A 6169-nucleotide genomic window follows, 5' to 3' on the forward strand; every position below is an offset into this window, starting at 1 on the left:
GTCAGAAGCTCAACCAACTGAGCCACCCAGGGGCCCCTTATATTAAATATTATTAAGAGCAGCCTCAAAACTAGTTAGGAGGGTATGCATTGACATATATGTCCAGAGGAAATTTCATTAAGCACATTCCTAAACTAGAATCTTCAGCAACTTTAACTAATTATGTTGACAAAGACACCACCAAACAAGAAAACTACAGACCGGTATCTCTGATGAACACACATGCAAAAATCTTCAAAACATTAGCAAACTGAATTCATCAATACATCAAAAGGATGTTTTACCATGATCAATGAGGATTTATTCTGAGGATTCCAGGTTGGTTCAATATTCACAATCCCATCAATGTGATACATCATCATATTAACAAGAGGAAGAATAAAAACCCTCTGATGATGTCAACAGGTACAGAAAAAAGAATGTGACAAATTAACAACATCCGTTCATGATCAAAACACTCAACAAAGTGGGTTTAGAGGGAACATGTCTCAACATAATAAAGGCCATGTATGAAAACCCCACAGCTAATATCATATTCAACGGTGAAACACTGAGGGCAGCTTTTCCTCTGAGATTATGTACAAGACAAGAATGTCCACTCTCACCACTTTTATTCAACAGAGTACTGGAATTCCTAGCCACAGCAATCAGACAAGAAATACAAGGCATCCAAGTTGGTAAGGAAGAAGTAAAACTGTCACTACTTGCAGATGACATGACACTCTATATAGAAAACCTGAAAGACTCCACCAAAAAAACTATTAAAATAAATCAAATCAGTAAAGTTGTAGAATATGAAATCAATACACAGAAATCTGGTGCATTTCTATAAACTAATATTGAAGCAGCAGAAAGAGAAATTAAGGAAACAATCCCATTTATAATTGTACTGAAAAGAATGAAATACCTAAGAATAAATCTAACTGAGGAGGTGAAAGTCCTGTAAGAAAGAAACTGAACACAACACAAATGGAAAGATGAGAATATCATTAAAATGTCCATACTACCCAAAGCAGTCTACAGACTCCATGCAATTCCTATCAAAACATGAACTGCATTTTTCATAGAACTCAAACAATCCCAAAATTTGTACCGAACCACAAAAGACCTTGCATAGCTGAAGCAATCTTGAAGAAGAACACAACTGGAGGTATCACAATCCCACATTTCAAGATATGCTACCAACCTGTAATAATCCAAACAGTATTGGAATGGTAGAAAAACAGACACACAGATCAAGGAATAGGACTGAGAGCCCAGAAATAAATCCACGTCTATATGGCCAATTACTATATGACAAAGGAGGCAAGAATATATGATGGGGAAAAGATAGACTCTTCAATAAATGCTACAAGCACAAGAATGAAACTGGACCACTTTCTCACTGCATACACAAAAATAAACTCAAACTGGATTAAAGACCTAAATGTGAGACCTCAAACCATAAAACTCCTAAATGAAAACATAGGCAGTCACCTCTCTAACCTGTCTTACAGCAACATATTTATGGAGATGTCTCTCAGGAAGGGAAACACAAGCAACAATAAACTACTGGGACCACACCAAAATCAAAAGCCTCTCCACAGTGAAGGAAAACATCAACAAAACATAACCTACTGAATGGGAGAAGGTATCTGCAAATGACATAACCCATAAGAGGTTATTATTCAAAATATATAAACAACTTATATACAACTCACCCCCCCCCCCAATAATAATAATCTGATTAAGAAAGGAGAAGACCTGAGTAGACATTTTCCCAAAGAAGACATTCAGATGGCCAACAGATACTGTGTGGATATGTATGTGTGCGTATGTATGTGTGTGTATACGTATATAGACACATATACATACATATAATGAAATATTAGCCAGAAAAAGGAATGCAGTCTTGCCCTTTCCGACAACATGAGGGACCTAGAAGGTATCGTGCTGAGTGACCTAAATCAGAGAAAGACAAATACTGTATGATTTCACTCCTATGTGGAATCTAAAAAACAAACACAGAAACAAATACAAAAAATAGACCCTTAAATACAGAGAACAAACTGGTGGTTCCCGGAGGGAAGGTGGGGGGAGGGTAAAGCAAAATGGAAGAAGGGGAGTATGAGGGACCAACTTTCAGTTACCAAATAAGACAGGAAAACGAAAAGGTACAGCACAAGGAACAAAGTCAATAATATTGCAGTGTTGTCTGGTGACAGATGGTGGGGAGCATGGAGTGACGCATAAAATTGTCAGATCCTCTGTTGCACCCTGGAGACTAGTAGAACACTGTGTGTCAATGACACCTCAATAATAAAACACATAATGCAGCAGTGACTACCGATAGAGAGAGGAGTTTACACTGCATCACGTAAAGCAAGTTGCATTGTTGTATTTGAAACTCTTATTTAGGCAGATGCATACAGTAAAATCTCTGTAGGACGTTAACAGTGGGTACTTAACGGCACCAAGACTGCATGTTTCAATAGGTCTTTTTAAAATTTATCTACATGTCTTTAATTTTTCTACAGTCAACATACATTGCTGTTAATAGTAGGCAAAGAAAGAATCTCGACCGTAACATAACAAGGCTGAAGTGTCTCGTAAAGGGGGTCAGAGATTAAACTGGGGTAGACTGAAAACGAATCAGGAAACGGTGTGGCAGAAAGGGACTTCAGGAAGCATCTATGTAAGTCCAAATCCTCATTCACTGATTAAGAAACCATCTACCCCAACCCAACTTCATTCACCCACTGCCTGATGACAAGCACAGCCCTGGACAACGTTTCTAGAACTAAAAACTGAGAACCATTGCTTGTTTATCCAAACTCATCCTAACCCTGCCCCACACGACAAGAGTGCATATATGTGGTCGCTGCAGGACTCAACTTCTGAGGGAAGGGTCCGCCGAGCTGGAGCCCAGACGCTACCTGTCTTCCACGTCTTCCTTCCCCCCTTCCTCCTCTCTGGAAGGATGAAGCCCCTCCTGCCTCCCCCACCTCCCCCTCCTTACTGGGTCCCTGCCTCCTTGTCAATTGTCTACATTTTTCCTTATTCCAATGTCACTGTGTCCAAGCTTCCCCTCCACCCTCACCCCGACCCCCCCTCAGGTGGCATCCCACTTTGCTCCTTCCTTTTCCGGCACATCCTAGAGCCGGGTGTCTACACCTGTCCCTCCTCAGCTCGTGATGTCAGGAAGCACCAAGAGTAAGGTTTTACAGTCAGGAAGCCTGGAGTACACATGTCCACCTTTGCCAATGACCATCTCCATGACCTTGAGTGAGCAAGTCACTTAATTCCTCCTTCCCGTGTAAAACAAGGTGAGTCACAGGCGCCCCGGCTCCCTACAGCTGTGTCATGAGGATCCGGTGAAGCAATGCGCGGGAAAGTGCTCTGTGAGCTCACAAAGCACCGTCCCTTTCGACTGATTTCACACTCCTGTTATTACGGTCTCCTCGTCACCTGTGACCCGTCAGCATGGACGGAGGCAGGGATGGTGACGTGGGACCTGCAAGGGTGCTCACAGTGTTAACACTAATGACACAACAGGGGCACCTGGGCGGCTCCGTCGGTTAAGCGCCCGACTTCGGCTCAGGTCGTGATCTCGCGGTCCGTGAGTTCGAGCCCCGTGTCGGGCTCTGTGCTGACAGCTCAGAACCTGGAACCTGTTTCGGATTCTGTGTCTCCCTCTCTCTGACCCTCCCCCATTCATATTCTCTCTCTCTCTCTCTCTCTCTCTCTCTCTCTCTGTCTCAAAAATAAATAAATGTTAAAAAAAATTTTTTTAATTAAAAAAAAATTTTTTTTAAAAAACAACAAAAAAAACCCACTAACGACACAACAAAGTGAGCACAGTAGACTCTGCTGTGAATCACAAATTAGATGATAATCGTGTCATTCCAAACAAGAATAACCTCTGATTCCTGCTTTGCTTTTTTATTTTTTTTTAATTTTTTAAGGATTATTTTTGAGACAGAGAAGGACAGACAGCATGAGCAGAGGAGGAGCAGAGAGAGAGGGAGACACAGAATCCAAAGCAGGCTCCAAGCTCCGAGCTGTCAGCACAGAACCCCACGTGGGGCTCGAACCCACGAACCGCGAGATCATGACCTGAGCCGAAGTCGGACGCTTAACCACCTGAGCCACCCAGGCGCTGCCCCCTTTTTTAAATTACAGGAGCATAGACTTTTGGAAGGTGGTAAGAGCTGACAATTAGCTGAGCACATCCCAAGAGTCAGGCACTGCTCCCAAGCACCTTACATCGGTCATCACCTGCCACCATTACAAGAGACATTTCAGTATCATTTCCCTTTTCCTGTTGGGGAAGCTGAGGCAGAGGAGTCCCGCCATGCGCTGAACCCAGGCGTCTAGCTCTAGCTCCCTGTCCTGCAAATCCTCCATGACAAAATGAAGACTGGGGTGGGGACCAGGCAGGTGGCCACTGCTCTAAAGTATTAGAGGCAAAAGTATGGACCTGAGCAAGTATACATCGAGTCTTTTAAAAAAACAAAACTATTCAAATTGCAACCTACCCATAATGCTGAGGGCTTGGGGGTCACCAGATACCCCTAGTGAGAATATAAATTTTTGAGACCATCAGCAAGGTCAATAAAAAACCCCAACGTTCCCACATCCCCACGGACTCTGCCAAGCTGCCTGTAGCAGTATGTCCTCGGGAAATAATGGATGTGCTCAAAAGTCGCACGTAAGGAGGCAGGGAAGGGACATCATTCTATCACCATGTAACTGAGCAACATATGCTGTAGAGAAAAAGGAATAAGCATCTTCTTAAGGAGGAGAAGTAGGTGGGAAAAAGCCCACTGGTATGTTCTGAGTGGGTTTACCAGCCATGTGAGAGGTTTATTTATCAAGTCATGTATCTGAACCTCAATTTTCTTACAATGGGGATAAGAAAAAACCCACTTCACAGGGTGGTGAGAATTCACACATTGATATAAGAGCTTAGGATAGAGCCTGGCCTAAGGCAGACATGTGATAAACGTTACTCGTTCGCACATATCTAGCAACTTAACATGCAACACACACACATCATTACCAACATTTGTAATATGAATACTACAAGTCATGCACTAAAATTTTAATAGGCATTATCCCTGCAAGTGAAACAACAGCCTTTTTTCTTTTAAATTCTGTTTTCTAGATTCTCTTTAGTTGAATGAAGCCAGCAATATATTAATATTTAAATATCTCCATTTTTTCCCAAGTAGCCTTAATAATACTCCTTTCCATCTATTACATTTCTCTAATATAATCCACTTTCTGCATAGTGTGTTTATGGAAATAGGGTCCTTCTGTTGATTTAATCTGAAGAGTAATACATTTCCCCTTTATTCTTCAGAGCCAAACAGTTTGCTCATATTTCTTCCGATAAAGTCCTTTCTGCCCTCTAATACATTTGCAGATGAAGAGTACCCCGAAAGGATTTTAGAGCATAAAAGGTAGGGAGAAAGAAGGGATCAGTGTCTCCACAAAGCAAAGTTAAAGGACACAACGTGGCAAGTTAAGGACAGCCATATGGAAAAAGGACACCTCACCTCAATTATGTAAGGCCGGAAAACTACCGCAATCAATATTTCAACTCCATTACCCTAGTGTGGTCAAAAGATGGAGACAATTTGAAAGCTCAGCAGTCCGTCCGGTGCTGCGACAATCATTCTGGAAGAAAAGGAATCTCGTTGAGGAGAACGGGATGGCAAAATATGCTTGATTACTGGAGACAGCTATGGAGTTGAGAAATGAGCAGAGTTAAGCCATTTTCCGTGATTGGGGGGCGAGGTGGGGGTGGGAGGGACGGGCCAGAATGACAGGGAGCCTACGAGCTCATGCAGGCATGGGTCCCCCTCGCTCTCGGTAAAAGCTGGGTTGCTTGCTCTTTCGGTATCTCCCCATCGCTTCAAAGACAAGGGCTGTTCCTCCCAGCCTCTCACTGGCACTTCCAACGCTGTTCAGGTGTTTGTCGGAGGGTCTAGAAGCTGGCTCAAGAATACCATTCATTTTCATATTTTGGTATCTCTGTCATTTCAGAGTCAGACTACTCCGTAAGAAGCACATGGCCTTTCCCGGAAAACCAGCTCCACCAAGGATTTTTCTCGGCATGTGGCAGTTCCCTGGGATTAAAACCTTGGGATTATGCGCAAGCCATCCCCCATCCCAGAGCGGTCCA

At 42.9% G+C, this 6169-nt stretch overlaps 1 protein-coding gene across 2 annotated transcripts in view; it reads right to left on the minus strand.

Moving 5' to 3' along the window:
• Positions 1 to 5655, minus strand: part of KANK1 (KN motif and ankyrin repeat domains 1) — a 140262-nt gene extending 134607 nt beyond the window's left edge. For both annotated transcript variants that reach the window (XM_007077461.2, XM_007077460.2), the window contains exon 1: positions 5541 to 5655. The gene's annotated coding sequence lies outside the window, so the exon portion shown is untranslated. The remainder of the gene's footprint in view (positions 1 to 5540) is intronic.
• Between the last annotated feature and the right edge of the window lie 514 nt (positions 5656 to 6169).

This window comes from Panthera tigris, chromosome D4 (assembly GCF_018350195.1).
Source record: "Panthera tigris isolate Pti1 chromosome D4, P.tigris_Pti1_mat1.1, whole genome shotgun sequence".
Taxonomy (NCBI): domain Eukaryota; kingdom Metazoa; phylum Chordata; class Mammalia; order Carnivora; family Felidae; genus Panthera; species Panthera tigris.